Below are 19,991 nucleotides of genomic sequence, written 5' to 3'. Positions count from 1 at the left end.
ACATGGGATTGTTTGCTCTTTTTTTTCTTTTCGTTGTTGTTGTTGGTTAATTTGAGTTCTGTGTAGATTCTAGTAATCAACCTTTTGTCATATTTGTACCATGCAAATGTATTTTCCCATTCTGAAGGTTGTCTTTTTGCTTTAATTGTTGTGGTTTTAGCTGTGCAAAATTTTTTCAGCTCAATTAAACCATTTATTTATTTTGTTGTTGTGATTACCACTGAAGACTTTGTAATAAAATCTTTCCTTATCCAACATAATCAAGAGTTTTTCCAACACTTTCTTCTAATATTTAAATCATTTCATGTCTTAGATTTAAACCTTGTATTCATCTTGAGTCAATTTTTGTAAGTGGTGAAAGGTGTATGTCCAGTTTCAGTCTTTTACTTGTGGTTATCCAGTTGCTCCAACATCATTTGTTGAATAGGGATTCTTTTACCCAGTGTATGCTCCTGTTTGGTTCAATCAAAAATGAGATGGCAAGTAGAGACTGGTTTCATCTCTAGGTTTTCTATTATGTTCCATATATCTATGTCCATTTCTGTGCCAATAACGTGCTGTTTTGATCACTGTGGACTTGTAATATAACCTGAAGCCTGGCAGAGTGATGCTGCCAGCTTTGTTTTTATTACTAAGAATAGCCTTGGCTATATGGGTTTTTTCCTAAAATGAACTATTTTTTCCAGTTCTTCAAAGTATGATGTTGGTGCTTTGATGTGAATTGCATTGAATCTGTAGATTGCTTTGGGTAGAATAGACATTTTAGCAATGATCATTCGTCCCAGCCAAGAGCATGCTATGTTCTTCCATTTGTTAGTGTCTTCTGCTATTTCTTTTTAGGGTTTTATAATTCTCCTTGTAGGGGTCCTTCACCACTTTTGTTAGATATATTCCTAAGTATTTCATTCTCTTTAAAGCTACTGTGAATGATATTATGTCTTTGATTTGCTTCTCCACTTGGCTTTTGTTGGCATATGCAAAGATTACTGATATATGGACATTGATTTTATACCCTGAGATGTTATTGTATTTCTTGATCACTTCCAGGAATTTTGCACTTGAGACTCTGGGGTGTTCTAAGAATAACATTATATGGACAAAGAGTGAGAGTTTGACCTCCTCTGTCCCCATTTAGATGCCCTTTATGTCCTCTTCCCTGATTGCATTGGCTAGAACTTCCAGAACTATGATGATTCATAGTGGTGATAGTGAACATCCTTGTCTGGTTCCATTATAAGTTTACTCCATTCAGTACGATATGAGCTGTGGGTTTGTGATAGATGGCTTCAATCACCTTAAGAAATGTGCACCTATAGCTACATTCCTACATGTTCTTGTTAGGAAAGGATGCTGAATTTTATCAAATGCTTTTTCTGCATCTATTAAGAAGATCATATGGTCTTTGTTTTTGCTTCCATTGCTATAGTGAATTACATTTATGGATTTGCATATGTTAAACCAGCCTTACATCCCTGGGATGAAGCCTACTTGATTGTGTTGCATATATTTTTTGTGTAGCTGCAGTATATTAGCTCTGATTGTATTGAGTATTTTTGCATCAACAATCATTAGTGAAATTGGTCTGTAGTTCTCCTTTTTAGTTGGATCCTTTCCTCATTTTGGTATCAAGATAATGTTTGTTTCATAGAACACGTTAGGAAATATTTCTTCCTACTCAATATTTTGGAATAGGTTCTGTGGTATAGGTACAAGGTCACATTTTAAGGTTTGACAGAATTCTGGTGTGAAAACTTCTGGTCCAGGGCATTATTATTGTTGGAATTTTTTTATTGTTTCTTCAATTTTAGGGCTTGATATTGGTCTATTCAGATTTATTTCATCCTGGTTAGGTCTAGAGAGATAATGTGATTCCAGATGTTGGGCCATTTCCTCCACATTGTAAAATTTCTAGACATAGGTTTTTTTGTAGTCAGAAATAATCTCTTATATCTCTGTTGTTACTTTGCCTTTTTTGTTTCTGATTGAGGTTATTAAAGACTTTACTTTGCTGTTTATAGTTAATCTGGCCAATGGTTTATTGATTTTATTTATATTTTTGAAGAACCAACTTTTTGTTTCATTACTTTTCTGAATAATTTTTTTTTCAAGTTCATTTATTTTTGATTTAATTTTAGTGCTTTCTTCTGCTGGGTTTGGGATTGGATTGTCCTTCCTTTTCCATTTCTTTAAAATGATTCATTAGGTTGTTGATGTACTCTCTTTCTTTTTTCTGGATGTAGGCATCTAATGCAATAAATTTCCATCTTAGGAGTGCTTTTGCTGTCTCCCACATGTTTTGGTAGCTTGTGGTTTCATTGTTGTTATGTTTGGTGAAGTTAGTGATTTCTTCCTTTATCTCTTCCTTCACTCAATTGTCATTCAGAATAAGGTTGTTTAGTTTCCATACATTTCTGTGGGGATGAAAGTTTTTGTTTGAGTTGAGTTCCACCTTCATAGGCTTGTGGTCTAAAAAGATAGGAGGTATAACTACTATTATTTTAATTTTGCATCTTAGGATATTATCTATTTTGGAGAATGTTCCATCAGCTGATAAGAAAATGGTATGTTTCTTAGCTTTGGTGTGGTATGTTCTGTATTTATCTTCCATGCCCAGTTGTTCTAAGGTCACTTTTAAGTCCCTTGTATCTTAGTTTAGTTTCTTTTTAGAGGATCTGTCCAGTTCTGTAAGAGGGGTGTGGCAGTCACCAGCTATTATGGTGTTATTGGATCTCATATTGCTCAGACCAATTAAGGTATGTTTCATAAATCTGGGAGCATTTAATTTGGGTGCATTCATAAATATTTATAATTGAAATGTCCTCTTATTATACTGTTCCCTTGGCCAGTATGAAGTATTCATTTTTTTCTTTCTTATCATTAGTTGCTTTAAATCCCCTTGTATCTGGAAATACGATTTTGACCCTTCCTTTCTTCTGATTTCCATTTGCCAGAATATTTTTTTCCAACCCTTATCCTGAGTCCTGTTATGTTCTTTGAGGCTAGGTGTGTTTCCTGCATGCAGCCTATGGATGACTTGGGCCTATATAACCAATGAGCCAGCCTGTGCCCCTTCAGTGGGGAATTCAAGCCATTAACTTTTTTTTTTTTTGAGATTCACATCCACATTTACACATTTATTTCAAAACTCTACATAATTCTTTCAAGAGCCAGCACAAAAGTCAGAATTAGAAAACTGTTAATATTTAGAAACATTTAATGAGAATCTGTAAGGATAAAGCAGTCAGGAATATCAGTGGTAGAAGTAAGATATCTGCATTAGCTGTAAAACAGCCATATTCATGAGTACTTCTTTATGGTCCATTTAAATCTCTTTGGAAATTACATTTTGTTGGAGAAAATGATCTCCTCACTGCCACTTATGCATTTTCACATGAACCAAGCTCTATCTGTCACAGGATATTCCTTGTTAAATAAAAAATAATTAGCTCCTTTTCTAAAATGGATTCAATAATTCAAAAGAGTAGCCATCATCTTTGGGGGTGGGGGGAATGAATTAGGAAAAGTAAAGTCTCTCAGAACTTTCTTTTTTTTTTTTATTGTTGGGGATTCATTAAGGGTACAATAAGCCAGGTTACACTGATTGCAATTGTTAGGTAAAGTCCCTCTTGCAATAACCTTTATTGAGAAAATTGATAAGTGTGGTGGAATTCTATTCATATTATTTTGTGAAAGTATATTGTTTAGTTTTATCCTTTGTGCCATTGCAGAAACTTTGTCCTTAATTTCTGGGCATACTGTGCTGGTGGTCCACTGTGATGGCTGGTGTGCAGAATAGGTCCAAGTATTTCCTGTAGAGCTGGTCTTATTGTGGCAAATTTCCTCAATATTTGCATATCACTAGCAGATTTGATTTCTCCATCAATTTGAAGTCTTGGCTTAGCAGGATATAGAATCCTGAGCTGAAAATTGTTTTGTTTAAGAAGGTTAAAGGTAGATGACCGTTCTCTTCTGACTTGAAAATTTCAGTTGAGAAGTCAGCTGTCACCGTGATGAGTCCACCCCTGTAGGTGAATTGCTGTTCACTTCTGGGTGCCAAATTTTCTCTTTTGTCTTAGCTTTGGACAGGTTCATTACAATGTGTCTTGGAGATACTCTGTTTGAGTTGAGATGACCTGGAGTTTGATATTTCTCTGAAAGGAGTGTGCGGGAATTATTGATGATACTTGGGAAGAAAAAAATTTTTTGAGACGGAGTCTGACTTTACTGCACTCAGTAGAGTGCCATGGTGTCATAGCTCACAGCCACCTCAAAAAGCCCAAGACCTGGGCTTAATCCTTTCTCTTGCCTCAGCCTTCTGAGTAGCTGGGACTACAGGCAACAGCCACAATACCTGGCTATTTTTAGAGATGGGGTGTCACTCTGGCTCAGGTTGGTTTCAAGCCTGTGAACTCAGGCAGTCCACCTGCCTCAGCCTCCCAGAGTGCTAGGATTACAGGTGTGAGCCACTGCTCCTGGCCTATGGGAAAATTTTATTTATTCAATCCTCCAGTAGGGCTTCCTTTTCTCTGGTACATTCTTCTTCCCCTCTGCAATACCTACAATTTATATTTTTGAATGCTTTGTGAAATCCCAAAATTATCTCGGTTAATTTTCAGCCTTTTCTCTCTTTTTTTTTTTTTTTCTTTTTTTTTATTGTTGGGGATTCATTGAGGGTACAATAAGCCAGTTACACTGATTGCAATTGTTAGGTAAAGTCCCTCTTGCAATCATGTCTTGCCCCCATAAAGTGTGACACGCACTAAGGCCCCACCCCCCTCCCTCCCTCTCTCTTTCTGCTTCCCCCCCCATAACCTTAATTGTCATTAATTGTCCTCATATCAAGATTGAGTACATAGGATTCATGCTTCTCCATTCTTGTGATGCTTTACTAAGAATAATGTCTTCCACTTCCATCCAGGTTAATACGAAGGATGTAAAGTCTCCATTTTTTTTAATGGCTGAATAGTATTCCATGGTATACATATACCACAGCTTGTTAATCCATTCCTGGGTTGGTGGGCATTTAGGCTGTTTCCACATTTTGGCGATTGTAAATTGAGCTGCAATAAACAGTCTAGTACAAGTGTCCTTATGATAAAAGGATTTTTTTCCTTCTGGGTAGATGCCCAGTAATGGGATTGCAGGATCAAATGGGAGGTCTAGGTTGAGTGCTTTGAGGTTTCTCCATACTTCCTTCCAGAAAGGTTGTACTAGTTTGCAGTCCCACCAGCAGTGTAAAAGTGTTCCCTTCTCTCCACATCCACGCCAGCATCTGCAGTTTTGAGATTTTGTGATGTGGGCCATTCTCTCTGGGGTTAGATGATATCTCAGGGATGTTTTGATTTGCATTTCTCTAATATATAGAGATGATGAACATTTTTTCATGTGTTTGTTAGCCATTCGTCTGTCGTCTTTAGAGAAAGTTCTATTCATGTCACTTGCCCATTGATATAAGGGATTGTTGGCTTTTTTCATGTGGATTAATTTGAGTTCTCTATAGATCCTAGTTATCAAGCTTTTGTCTGATTGAAAATATGCAAATATCCTTTCCCATTGTGTGGGTTGTCTCTTTGCTTTGGTTATCGTCACCTTAGCTGTACAGAAGCTTTTCAGTTTAATGAAGTCCCATTTGTTTATTTTTGTTGTTGTTGCAATTGCCATGGCAGTCTTCTTCATGAAGTCTTCCCCCAGGCCAATATCTTCCAGTGTTTTTCCTATGCTTTCTTTGAGGATTTTTATTGTTTCGTGCCTTAAATTTAAGTCCTTTATCCATCTTGAGTCAATTTTTGTGAGTGGGGAAAGGTGTGGGTCCAGTTTCAGTCTTTTACACGCAGACATCCAATTCTCCCAACACCATTTATTGAATAGGGAGTCTTTCCCCCAAGGTAAGTTCTTGTTTGGTTTATCGAAGATTAGGTGGTTGTAAGATGTTAGTTTCATTTCTTGGTGTTCAATTCGATTCCAAGTGTCTATGTCTCTGTTTTTGTGCCAGTACCATGCTGTCTTGAGCACTATGGCTTTGTAGTACAGACTAAAATCTGGTATGCTGATGCCCCCAGCTTTATTTTTGTTACTAAGAACTGCCTTAGCTATACGGGGTTTTTTCCGGTTCCATACAAAACGCAGAATCATTTTTTCCAAATCTTGAAAGTACGATGCAGGTACTTTGATAGGAATGGCATTGAATAGGTAGATTGCTTTGGGAAGTATAGACATTTTAACAATGTTGATTCTTCCCATCCATGAGCATGGTATGTTCTTCCATTTGTTAATATCCTCTGCTATTTCCTTTCTGAGGACTTCATAGTTTTCTTTATAGAGGTCCTTCACCTCCTTCGTTAGGTATATTCCTAGGTATTTCATTTTCTTTGAAACTATGGTGAAGGGAGTTGTGTCCTTAATTAGCTTCTCATCTTGACTGTTATTGGTGTATACAAAGGCTACTGACTTGTGGACATTGATTTTATATCCTGAAACATTACTGTATTTTTTGATGACTTCTAGGAGTCTTGTGGTTGAGTCTTTGGGGTTCTCTAAGTATAAGATCATGTCGTCAGCAAAGAGGGAGAGTTTGACCTCCTCTGCTCCCATTTGGATTCCCTTTATTTCCTTGTCTTGCCTAACTGTATTGGCTAGAACTTCCAGCACTATGTTGAATAGTAAAGGTGACAGAGGACAACCTTGTCTGGTTCCAGTTCTAAGAGGAAAAGCTTTGAGTTTTACTCCATTCAGTAAAATATTGGCTGTGGGTTTGTCATAGATAGCTTCAATCAGTTTTAGAAATGTGCCACCTATGCCTATACTCTTCAGTGTTCTAATTAGAAAAGGATGCTGGATTTTATCAAATGCTTTTTCTGCATCTATTGAGAGGATCATGTGATCTTTATTTTTGCCTCTGTTAATATGGTGGATAACGTTTATGGACTTGCGTATGTTGAACCAGCCTTGCATCCCTGGGATGAAGCCTGCTTGATCATGATGAATGACTTTTTTGATGATAAGCTGTAATCTATTGGCTAGGATTTTGTTGAGAATTTTTCCATCTATATTCATGAGTGAGATTGGTCTGAAATTCTCCTTTTTGTTTGGGTCTTTTCCTGGTTTTGGTATCAGGGTGATGTTTGCTTCATAGAATGTGTTGGGGAAGATTCCTTCTTCCTCAATTTTTTGGAATAATTTCTGCAGTACAGGAATAAGCTCTTCCTTGAAGGTTTGATAGAATTCTGGAGTGAAGCCATCTGGACCAGGGCATTTTTTAGTTGGAAGCTTTTTTATTGTTTCTTTGATCTCAGTGCTTGAAATTGGTCTGTTGAGGAGGTCTGTTTCTTCCTGGCCAAGTCTAGGGAGAGGGTGTGATTCCAAATATTGATCCATTTCCTTCACATTGTCAAATTTCTGGGCATACAGTTTCTGGTAGTATTCAGAGATGATCTCTTGTATCTCTGTGGGATCAGTTGTTATTTCCCCTTTATCGTTTCTGATTGAGGTTATTAGAGATTTTACTTTTCTATTTCTAGTTAGTCTGGCCAATGGTTTATCTATTTTATTTATTTTTTCAAAAAACCAACTCCTTGTTTCATTAATATTCTGAATGATTCTTTTGTTTTCAATTTCATTGATCTCTGATTTGATTTTGGAGATTTCTTTTCTTCTACTGAGTTTAGGCTTAGATTGTTCTTCTTTTTCCAATTCCATAAGGTCTCTTGTGAGATTGTTGATGTGCTCTCTGTCTGTTTTTCGAATGTAGGCATCTAAAGCGATGAATTTTCCTCTCAAAACTGCTTTTGCAGTATCCCACAGGTTTTGGTAGCTTGTGTCTTCATTGTTGTTATGCTTAAGGAAGTTAGTGATTTCCTGTTTGATTTCTTCCTGCACCCATCTGTTATTCAACAGAAGATTGTTTAATTTCCATGCCTTTGGATGGGGTCGAGCATTTTTGTTAGAGTTGAGTTCCACCTTTAGTGCCTTATGGTCTGAAAAGATACAAGGTAAAATTTCAATTCTTTTGATTCTGTTGATATTTGTTTTGTGTCCCAGGATATGATCAATTTTGGAGAATGTTCCATGGGGTGATGAGAAGAATGTATATTCTTTATCTTTGGGGTGGAGTGTTCTATATGTGTCTATCAAGCATAATTGTTCTAGGGTCTCATTTAAATCTCTTATATCTTTGTTTAATTTCTGTTTAGAGGATCTGTCCAGCTCTGTAAGAGGTGTGTTAAAGTCCCCTGTTATGATGGTATTATCAGATATCATATTGCTCAGACTGAGTAAGGTCTGTTTCAAGAATCTGGGAGCATTTAAATTTGGTGCATAGATATTTAGAATTGAAATGTCTTCTTGTTGTAGTTTTCCCTTGACCAATATAAAGTGACCATCTTTGTCTTTTTTGACTTTAGTTGCTTTAAATCCACATGTATCTGAAAATAAGATTGCAACTCCTCTTTTCTTCTGAATTCCATTTGCCTGAAAAATTGTCTTCCAACCCTTGACTCGGAGCTTTAATTTGTCTTTTGAAGCCAGGTGTGTTTCTTGCAGACAGCAAATGGATGGCTTGTGTTTTTTAATTCAGTCAGCCAATCTATGTCTCTTCAGTGGGGAATTCAAGCCATTAACATTTATGGAGATAATTGATAAGTGTGGTAGTATTCTATTCGTCTTATTTGGTGAGAGTCCATTGCTTAGTTTTATCTTTTGCATCAGTGTGGAGGTTAGGTTCTGTCCTTTGATTTCTGAGTTCTTACTTTGCTGCTGATCCATTGTGGTGGTCAGTGTGCAGAACAGGTTGAAGTATTCCCTGTAGAGCTGGTCTTGTTGTGGTGAATTTCCTCAATGTTTGTATATCCGTAAATGATTTGATTTCTCCATCAATTTTGAAGCTTAGCTTAGCAGGGTACAGAATTCTGGGCTGAAAATTGTTCTGTTTAAGTAGATTAAAGGTAGATGACCATTGTCTTCTTGCTTGGAAAGTTTCATTAGAGAAGTCTGAGGTCACTCTGATGGATTTGCCCCTGTAGGTCAACTGGCACTTACTCCTGGCAGCTTGCAGAATCTTTTCTTTTGTCTTGACTTTGGACAGGTTCATCACAATGTGTCTTGGAGAAGCTCGGTTAGAGTTGAGGCGACCTGGGGTCCGATAGCCCTCTGAAAGCAGTGTGTCAGAATCTTTGGTGATGTTTGGGAAATTTTCTTTTATAATATTCTCTAGTATGGCTTCCATTCCTCTGGGGCATTCTTCTTCCCCTTCTGGAATTCCTATAACTCGTATGTTGGAACGTTTCATAAAGTCCCATAATTCTGACAGTGAACGTTCTGCTTTCTCTCTCTTCTTTTCTGCCTCTTTTACTATCTGAGTTATCTCAAAAACTTTGTCTTCTACCTCTGAAATTCTTTCTTCTGCATGGTCTAACCTGTTGCTGATACTTTCCATTGCATCTTTAAGTTCCCTGATTGACTGTTTCATTTCCTTCAGCTCTGCTATATCCTTTTTATATTCTTCATATCGTTCATCTCTGATTTGATTCTGTTTTTGGATTTCCTTTTGGTTATTTTCCACTTTATTAGCAGTTTCCTTCATTGTTTCCATCATTTCTTTCATTGTTTTCAACATGTGTATTCTAAATTCCCTTTCTGTCATTCCTAACATTTCTGTATAGGTGGAATCCTCTGCAGTAGCTACCTCATGGTCCCTTGGCGGGGTTGTTCTGGACTGGTTCTTCATGTTGCCTGGAGTTTTCTGCAGATTCTTCCTCATGAGTGATTTCTTTTATCTGTTTCCTTGCCCTAATTTTCCTTTCACTTCCTCTTGCTCTTTAAGTTCTTGTGCCTGTGGACTAAGGGTTACAGGACCAGAAAGGTGAGAAGGTTAAAGAGCAAAAAAGGGATGAAAGAAAGGAGGACCGAGTGATAAGAAAAAAAAGAAAGATAGAGATAGGAGAGGGGGTAGGGATAAGGAATATTGACAAAAAGAAGAGAGGCACAGAAAGAGGGAGACAGGGCAATATAGGTGTACAGTAGGGTACTTTGACACAACCTTAAAAAACCCCACCTTCTGGGGGTTGGGTGCCCAGTTGGGTGGTTCCCTTGAGGTCAGCAGCTCTTTGCTAACCTGGTCAGACACAGTACCCCACCTCCACCAAGTAGAGAGGAAAGACAAAAATGCTATAAATCAAACCAAAACAAGCAAACAGAAAACTTTATGGCGATAAAATTGGGTGAAAAACCAAGTGATAGCGGTAGAAACACTAGCAAAAATGAAGTTGTAGTTATTAAACAAGGCAGCAATGGGAAATTATAATTAAACTAGAAAAATTGAGAAAGGAAAAGGGATCTGTATGGAAAAGATTGAAATTAAGAAACAAAAGAACATCAACAACGTCAAAATAAACAAACAAAAAAACCCAACCAAACAAAAAAAAAAAAGAAAAAAAAAATACACAACCAAAAACAAAGCAGTTTGTATATGTTGTTGAATATTGTCTGGGCAACACGTGGTCTTTTGGGGTATGAGATGTTAGTCACAGTTCTGATACGACTGGAGGCTGCTGATTTCTCAAACCCCAGCAGGTAGACACCCTAAATCTCTCTTCAGCCCACTTAAAAGGCACTTTGAACTTGTAAACTTGCTGAGCAGAAGCTTTCCCAGCTTTCTTGCTGGAATCACTGCTGAAGTGGCTATCCACTTACTCAGTGTGCCAAAACCGGTCTCACTCTGCCCCTGAGGGTTAGGGCTGCAAGGCGGCTCAGACCCCACCCTTAGGCTACTTGGTTGCTGGGTTACCAGCTCCCACCCGTTTCTAGCTCTGCGACCCTGAGGGCGGAGCTTGCCGGGGCAGATCACTGACAATGGATCCGTGTGACCCACCGCCAAACACTATTAGCTCCGTCTGGCTCAGCGGCTCAGACTGGGGCCCTAGACAACGGCCAAAGTTCTCCGCACTCCCACTCAGGCCTTCCCCAAGGCAGTTCAACTCAGTGCCAAGTCCAAGGACATCAAAAGAGTTCACAGGTAAGGCCTTTCTGGTTTGCAGTCTCGCTGCTACTGAACTTACAGTTGTGGGCGGGTTTAGACGGGTTGAACACACGCGACCACTTGCCGGTTTTCCACTGTTTTAGTCCTCCTCTTGGGGTCCAGAAGTCTCTCGCTGACTCCCTGTATCCTCATAGGAGTGATGATAGGCAGTTCCCACCAGCCAGAGATGCCTGGAGTCCTATCTCCCCAGACTCATGGTGCCCAGATGCAAGGAAGCTGTTACTCGGCTGCTATCTTGCTCCGCCCCCCTCCTTTTCTGTCTTTTTTTTATGCCCCTTTAACTGCCTAGGTTAGCTCAAGAGCTTTATCCCGTCCCTCTGAGAGTCTTTCTTCTCTATGGTCTAATCTGTTATTAATACTTTCTACTATATCTTTAAATTCCCTGAGTGACTCCTTCAATTCCTTAAGTTCTGCTATATTCCTTCTGTATTATTCAGATGTTTCCTTCCTTATTTGTTCTGGTTTTGGATTTCCTTTTGGTTATTTTCCATGTCCTCAGCAATTTCCTTCCTTGTTTTTATCATCCACATTTTAAATTCCCTTCCTGTCATTTCTATAATTTCTTTATAGGTACAATCTTCTGTGATAGCTACCTCATGATCTCATGAGGGAGTTAATCTGTTCTGCTTTTCCCTGTTTTGAGAATTTTTTCATTGGTTTTTTTCCTCATGAGTGTTTTCTTCTTGTCTGCTTCTTTTCCTTACTTTTTCCTTTAACTTCCTGCTTCTTTTTAAATTACCTTGTCTCTGTGCTTAGGTGTTGAAGTGTCCTTTTTGGTATAGGACCAAAGGGAAGTGAAGAGTGTAGAGTGTGAAAGGAGCAAAGAATTAAAAAGAGGAAAAAAAAGGAAGGACAAAAGGAAAGATTGACTAAAAGAAGAGAAGAAAGAATGAGAAAGACAGGAGAAATAGTGATGTTCAGCCAGGTGCTTTGACCCGCATTCACAATTCTCAGCCTCTCAGGTGCTGGGGTGGGTGGGTCCCTTAAAGTCAGGAGCTCCTTACCAGCCTGAGCAAAAACAAGACAGTAGCTCCAACAAATTGGGGGGGAAAAGTGTAGTATGTTGCAGTAGGAACTTTCCAATAGTATTCTTCCAAAGGCCAAAGTAAGAAGGACCCCCATAAATGAGGAGATCAAGGCTTCCTTGAGCCAGGCCATTGCTATGACACCCCAGCCCAGGCCTCAGAGTGAGGCTCTGCCCTGTAAATTAAATACAGATTGACATAGAATAAAATAGAACAGGTAAAAGGAAAATAATAATAAAAGAAGTATTTAATGAAAATTGAAAATAAAATTATACTTGATGTAAAAAAGGACTATATATTTTAGTTATTATTTGACAGATTAATGTGGGAAAGATAAGAAAAGAAGAAAATATTCCAAGAAGAAAAAAGGAGAGACATGTAAAGGAAAGAAAGAAGAATAAAAGGGGTAGAAAAACAGTAGCAAAAATTGACCTCTCATCTTTGAAGAAAATGATAATGGAAAAATAAAAATACAAGAAAACAAAACAAAACATAACAAAAAAAAATCCTGGGCGGCTCCTGTGGCTCAGCGGGTAGGGCGCCGGTCCCATATGCCGGAGGTGGCGGGTTCAAACCCAGCCCCGGCCAAAAAAAAAAAAAAAAAAAAAAAAAAAAAAATCCTTAAGTAGATAAATTGGGGAAAAAAACAGGAGCAGAAAAACTGTAGCAAAAATGGAGCCCTTGCTATTGAAGAAACAATGAAAAATTATAAATACAAAAAATAAATCTAGGGGAAAATTTTTTTTACAGAGGGAAAATAAATATAGTAATAGAAAGCAATATATTGCCAAGACAACAGGTGACATTCTAAGATTAAGAGATGGTAATCATGATGCTGATACAGCTATATAAGATAGGTGCTGGAAGGCTCTATCTAGTTGCTCAGGAGACCTGGTTCCATCTTCCTGACTTCCTTTTCCTCAATCCCCACAGTTTTGGGAGCCCGAAACTCTCATCTGCTTACTTAATAGACATGCCTTGGCCTCCAAACAGTGTCATTTGGCCATGAAGTAGCTTTCCCAGGAACATGAGTTTCACTCAGGTCTACCCAAGGGTGGCTGTTCAGCTCAAGAGGAGCACCAGACTGGCCTTGAACCAGGACCTTGCAGGATGTTCCGACAAGTCAGGTCTCCCACCATGGCAGCACCCCACCAGCAACTGAATAATGAGATCTCTGCCCCAACTGTTGTCTCAGTCCTCTCCCCTGGGTGCTGTTCAAGATCACTTGCTTTCTCAAGCTCTCAAGAGGAAACTCCAGGGAATTTCCAGATAAAAACAAAACAAAACAAAACAACAACAACAACAAAAACAAAACTGCAGGATAGGCCTTCTATGTTTGAAACATGCCACCAAACTGTCCAAAGTCTGCCAGCACATAAGCACTTGCCTTCTGTACTGGTTCTCCAGTGTTTCCAGCCTCTTTGTTGGCTTCTGGAGTCTCCTGCTCCCTGTGCCCTCATAGTGATGTTTCTGGGCAGGGTACTCTAGAATGGGCTGACATCCTCCCACTCTGATCTCACCAAGACTGGCTGCAAAGGAGACTTGCTTGAGCCCAAGAGCTGGGGGCTGCTGTGAGCTGTGACAGCACAGCACTCTACCCAGGGCGACATAGTGAGACTGTGCCTCAAAAAAAAAAAAAAAAAAAGCAAAAAGGTTTAAGTAAACGTGTAAATGATAAATGGTATAAATTCCATACATTATCTTGTTTAAATTTATGGAAGTGAATGTCGGTCTCCAAACTACCAACTTTACATTTATGTCCAATGAGATCTTAAAAGTCAGTAGAAAATAGCTACTTTTCATCCTTGACAGGTACTATGTCCGACTACAAGAAACTATCATGTAATAACCCCCCAAATAACAGTAGAAAGACCCAGAGTTGTTTTTTTGCTGAAGATGGGGTGGGCTGTGTGTGAAAAAGGTACATTTTAAACTATAAAGCTGTTGAAGGAAGTTTTTGAGTTGTGGGATTAGGACACCTCTGCGGGGAGGAAACCATGAAGAGGTGCGCGGTCGAAGTATTCAGGAGCTTGATTCTGGGGAAGCAATTGATCGGTGTGTGCGTGCGCACGCGCAAAGAGAGGGCACCAGGGCGCAGAGACTGAGCCGCAGAGGAAAAGGGGGCAAGTCCAATGAGCAGAAGGCCAAGTGGTTGCTCTGAGGTTTGTGTGTGTCCGGACTGCAGGCAAATAAATAACACCTACTCCGTCCCTTTTGCCTTGAACTGAGAGACCCGGGAGGCCCAACACCAGCAAGCCCTCCCCACACAGGAGATAAGGCCCCTTCTAACATTCCTCACTGCCTTTTATTGAAATTGTAGAATGAGAAAATACAGCACAATAGAAAGCTTCCAAGAGAGAGTCAGATTAAAAAGGAGTTAAACTGCCTGATTGAACTCTTAACACATTCTGTTTGCTGCACGACTTATGTCTTGCTTTTTTCTTATCGCTGCTAATATATGACTTAGGGTTGCAACAGGTGTTATGCTGTGAGTACTTTTTTAGCTCTCAGGGTCAGCTATGATTTTTGGCTTTTGCCCAGATTATTCTGTTCTCATTTCCTAACTCTTTTACTCTTATCCTGACTCTTCTAACCTTATCCTCTATCCTACATGTATGATTACAGATTTAAGGACATGGAGATGCTTAACTGACAACAGTCTTTTTTTTTTTTTTTTTTTTGAGACAGAGCCTCAAGCTGTCGCCCTGGTTAGAGTGCTATGGCATCATAGCTCACAGCAACCTCAAACTCCTGGCTCAAGCGACTCTCCTGTCTCCACCTCCCAAGTAGCTGGGACTACAGGCACCCACCACAACGCCCGGCTATTTTGGGGTTGCAGCCATCATTGTTGTTTGGCGGGCCAGGGCTGGATTCGAACCGGCCAGCTCAGGTGTATGTGGCTGGCGCCTTAGCTGCTTGAGCCACAGGCGCCGAGCTGACAACAGTCTTCATATCTAAATTAAATGAAAGAAAAAGGCATATATACATCTAGGGATATTATTCAAATGTATCAGAATGATATACAGCTTGCCATATTTAATTACGAATACATGTAAATTGAGTTTTTTTTTTTTTTTTTTTTGTAGAGACAGAGTCTCACTTTATGGCCCTCTGTAGAGTGCTATGGCCTCACACAGCTCACAGCAACCTCCAACTCCTGGGCTTAAGCGATTCTCCTGCCTCAGCCTCCCGAGCAGCTGGGACTACAGGCGCCCGCCACAACGCCCGGCTATTTTTTTTTTTTTTTTTTGGTTGCAGTTTGGCCGGGGCCGGGTTTGAACTCTCCACCCTCGGTATATGGGGCCGGCGCCCTACCGACTGAGCCACAGGAGTTTTTAAAATCCCTCCTTAGTATTTTCTCTAGAGAGGTGTGAGATATTTATTTTGCTGTTGCTGTTTTTTTTTTTAATGTTTGGCTGCCGGGAGACACAGAGAGTTGGTACTATCTTGAAAGTAAACAGTACCTGGGAGGAATTGGTGTGCCCCGAAAAGGCAAGTGTACTTTGTATCCCTTATCAATATGTAAAATGTCCAGTCCAAATGGGAGTTTCTGGGCATTTTGCACGGCAACTTTAAGGGTAAAACTTTATGTGACCTCAGGATGAGGTTGTATTAAATTGTAGCTTAGGTTTTCTGCTCCAGGTCTTTGCACATCATATCTATATGCTACTGTGGCTTATCAAGAGGAAACTAATCCTGTGAATATGTCAAGATCAGTGTTGCTATTTTTATTGGGGATCATGTTACCATAGTAATATATTCCCCGTGGCTTAGAAAAGATTTATTTTCCTTAAGTGCTATTTTTACTTTATTGAAAATGAAGTAGAGATAAAAATCAGAAAAATGGTTTTCCCGTTGCCTTCAGATTTATGGCAGTTTTAGGCAGAAGGATAAAGGTAATCATGTCTCATCTTAACAACTTTCATTTATATACTGTGCGCTGCCCCCTCCAGCCAGCAGCATCACGAGAATGACCATGATAATAGAAATGGGTTCGTGTGTATATTTTATGTTCCCTTTTGATTCATGTTTTTTTCTGCAGGGGGCAGGGTCAACTCCATTCCTCAAAATTTGATCCAAATGTCAAGACTGATGATGTCACACATCAAAAGGGTCTAGAAATTTAAAAATAAGGATTTCTCTGGAGAACAGGGTAGGCTCCCAGGAAGGTTGGAAAGTGGGTTGAGAAATCAGGACAACAAAAGCCCGCCTTAGGATTTGGTTGTTAGAGTTCTGAGTGGTCTTCCACAAGGATCTGAGTGTCCTACCAGTGCCGCGGGACGGAGGGCTTGCCAGCTCTCCTGTTGGATTGTCTAGATGTGATGTAAGTCAGGGCAAAAAGGAGTGGGCCTTGAAAACTGTTAGTGGCAATGTCAAGAAAAGAGTCCTAGACTTTATTTTACCTAAGCAGATTACAAAGGCATGGATGGAAAATACATGTGTGTATATGTGTATGTGTGTATATGTATAACATGAGTACAGATATCTGTGAAAGCAAATGAAAATTTGTACTTGCTGAAGATTACATGCAGTATATTGGAATAGCCCCAGTGGAACTGTCGTGGGATATTGTTCTGTAGCAACAGAGACGACAGGTGAGGTGTGACCTAATTTTTAGCAACACTTTCTCCTTTCTTTCTTTTTTTCTTTTTTTTTTTTTTTTTGCAGTTTTGGCTGGGGCTGGGTTTGAACCAGTCACGTCCGGCGTATGGGGCTAGCGCCCTACTCCTTTGAGCCACAGGTGCCGCCCAACTTTCTCCTTTCTACTCTTCTTTTTTTCCTGCTTCGCCTTTCTTTTTCTTGGTGGAATTTTTGAACCAGAGGTAATGAGACTTCTTCGTTCATCGAACATTATGGGCAAATGAAAGGTTTCAGGTTTTTCCCTCGGTCTATTTAATTATTATTTTTTAAATTGACTACACACAGCATTCTTTTTCTTTCCGTAGAAACTCAGCTGATTGTAAATATAACTATATGTGTAGTAGAAAACATGTATAATGTTTTATTTTTGTGTGTGTACATTATGAATTTATAGAAATAATATTTTGCTATAGATATGTATTTTTACTTAATATCACATTTTAAAATCTATCTTGGTAGGTTGCTGCAATTTAGTTCATTACTTCTGACTGGTGCATGATATTCAGTCTTACACTTATAAAACATTGTAGACTTCCAATCTCTTAGTGCTAGATGACTGGAAATCTCTTCTCTAGCCTTTTCTCTTTCTATGATGTCCTGGGTTACCATTCTGTCTCCAGACCCCCACTTGAAAGTAAACATATGTTTTTCCTCCAAGGATCATGTGTGTGTACATTGTACATGTGCAACATCTGGCATCTTTCTACCTCTCTCTTTGGCCTCAGTGACATCTGTAAGATGAGCTCCCCTAAAAGAGATATTGGCTCATTTTTGCTTTTTTGTATACATTTTTTGCATTCAAAGCACTATGAAACAATTTTGTTTCTCATAATTCAGTAAGTCAAGTACTATGATTAACTATATTTTATTGCTAAGGCAACTAAGCTCTTGATGAAGCTAAGTTAAAGTAAGTCCTAGATGGGTGGAGTCTGGAGTAAAACTAAAGTCTTATGATTTTTTTTTCCTTTTTTTGGTAGAGACAGAGTCTCACTTTATCTCCCTGAAGAGTGACGTGGTGTCACACAGCTCACAGCAACCTCTAACTCCTTGGCTTAGGCAATTCTCTTGCCTCAGCCTCCCGAGTAGCTGAGACTACAAGTGCCCACCATAATGCCCCGCTGTTTTTTGTTTTTGTTGTTGCAATTTGGCCGGGGTCAGTTTTGAACCCACCACCCTTGGTATACGGAGCTGACACCCTACCCACTGAGCCCCAGGCACCACCCAAGTCTTACAATTTTTTAACACTGCCTTTAATTAGTCAAAATAAGCCTGTAGCAACCAATTATAACAAATGGGCCCCAGATTGGGGCAAACTTTTTAGATGGTCAGTGGTGCTTAGTAGCATCCAGGACAAGTTCTGCTAGGAGATAGAATGTGTGATAAATTTCTGTAGTATAGAAATTCATTTTTAAACTTCTTGAATTTGACTTGGCATAAATGTCAGGCCTATCATACCACGACAAAGTGTCTACGTATGATTTACTGATAGCTACAAGATATTATCCTACCACAGGGTAACATCAGGTTCCAAGGAACCTCAACTAAATTTTCTTTAGTGATTTCCTATGTCTTCTATATCTATCCAGGATTCTCTAGACAGCATTTAATCAGAATTAGGTGTCATTCAGTATGACAGTTCCTCAATGCTGGTCATATTGATGGAACTTGTGATTGATCTTGGCTCAGGGATCCAGAAACTTGGATTCCAGTGTTGTTTCAATCTCTCACTTACCATGTAACCTTATAAACCTAATTTTATTTCACTAAACCTCATTTGAAATTAGAGTACTAGAATAGATGATTTTCCAGATTCCTTCCAACTTGAAATTCTATAGCTATACTACACTGTTAATTTAAATGTGATAACAACTCTCAAATATTCCTCTTAGGAAGGAACTGAAACAAATTATTTATATCTTCATGCATGTTGGTATAAGGTAGAAGTATCGATGATTTATTATTATTTTGACAAATTTTTATAAATACGCCTTTCAGATGTCTATCAATATGTATTACTGCAAACAATGTATTAGATAAGTAATTATGATGATAGGATTTTTTGAGATGATAGATTACTTCTCTACAGGTTAAAGCAACACTTTTTTTTTTTAATTTTAAATTCAGTCCCCATAGAGATTTTCAAAAATTGCCAATGCCGAGCATATTTCAAATTGTTATGGCAGGTATTGGGAAAAGTTTTCTTTTTTTTTTTTTTTTTTTTTTTTTTTTTTGTAGAGACAGAGTCTCACTTTATGGCCTTCGGTAGAGTGCCGTGGCCTCACACAGCTCACAGCAACCTCCAACTCCTGGGCTTAAGCGATTCTCTTGCCTCAGCCTCCCGAGTAGCTGGGACTACAGGCGCCCGCCACAACGCCCAGCTATTTTTTGGTTTGCAGTTCAGCCGGGGCTGGGTTTGAACCCGCCACCCTCGGTATATGGGGCCAGCGCCTTACCGACTGAGCCACAGGCGCCGCCCGGGAAAAGTTTTCAATTAGCAATAATCGTGCCTCGGATAAACCTCATTGGCTGTGATACTACCACTGCAAAGCTAAAGCAACACTTTCTGACATTGGGAGAAAGGAATAAAAACTGCACATCCACGGATGGTTTTATAATAATAGGAAACAAACAAAAGCCAATAGGGAAGAAGTTTCACCAAAGTCTCCAGGCTGGAGTGGAAGAAGCAACATTGGTATTGATTTGCCTTCTGTGAGGCGAGACTCTCTCAGCTGGTTGTGTGACTGAGAATGGTGTCTCCCCTGGAGCCGCCAAGGACAAAAGACCTGCCCTTATACATTGAGCGGGTCCTTTCACCAAGGCCACTCTCGGTTTTAAACCCTGGATTCCCACAGACAATCATGGACAACAGAGACCAGGACTGAGAAACTCAAAGCATATAATATATTTTTTAAAAGGCAGAGAGTTTGTTTTTCATGGTGTGGAGCATGGATGCACTTCTTCCGCAACACTGGAGCTAATCTGTAGTGTGAAGCAAAGGATTTGAATCCTGCTGGCTCGACTGGCTTTGTGATGCTGGAAACTTTTTAACCTTTTTAAACCTAGTTTTGGCATCTGAATCATCGGGGTAATGATCCATGTTATTTGGAAAGAATTAGAGTCAGTATTTGTAAAAGATCTGCTTTTGTAGCTTTTCGTAATATATTTAGTGTTCATATCTGCTACAGGGAAGTTCATGTACAGATGAAGGAGAGTGGAAAGTTCTTTCAGCCCTCTGCAGTAAGTTTAGCTCTACCTGAGTGGGTTGTCATTGCCACATTTTTCCCTACAGGGCA

The 19,991-nt window shown here is 39.3% G+C and overlaps 1 long non-coding RNA gene and 1 pseudogene across 1 annotated transcript in view; one reads left to right on the top strand and one right to left on the bottom strand.

The window, feature by feature from the left end:
• The window catches only part of LOC128566876 (uncharacterized), a 93,828-nt gene that overhangs the window by 61,587 nt on the left and 12,250 nt on the right, over positions 1-19,991 (top strand). The gene's annotated exons all lie outside the window — the stretch shown is intronic.
• On the bottom strand, positions 19,173-19,248 carry LOC128567165 (uncharacterized; annotated as a pseudogene).

Source organism: Nycticebus coucang, chromosome 15 (assembly GCF_027406575.1).
Source record: "Nycticebus coucang isolate mNycCou1 chromosome 15, mNycCou1.pri, whole genome shotgun sequence".
In the NCBI taxonomy this organism is placed as follows: domain Eukaryota; kingdom Metazoa; phylum Chordata; class Mammalia; order Primates; family Lorisidae; genus Nycticebus; species Nycticebus coucang.
This window is presented reverse-complemented; position numbering and strand designations above follow the sequence as displayed.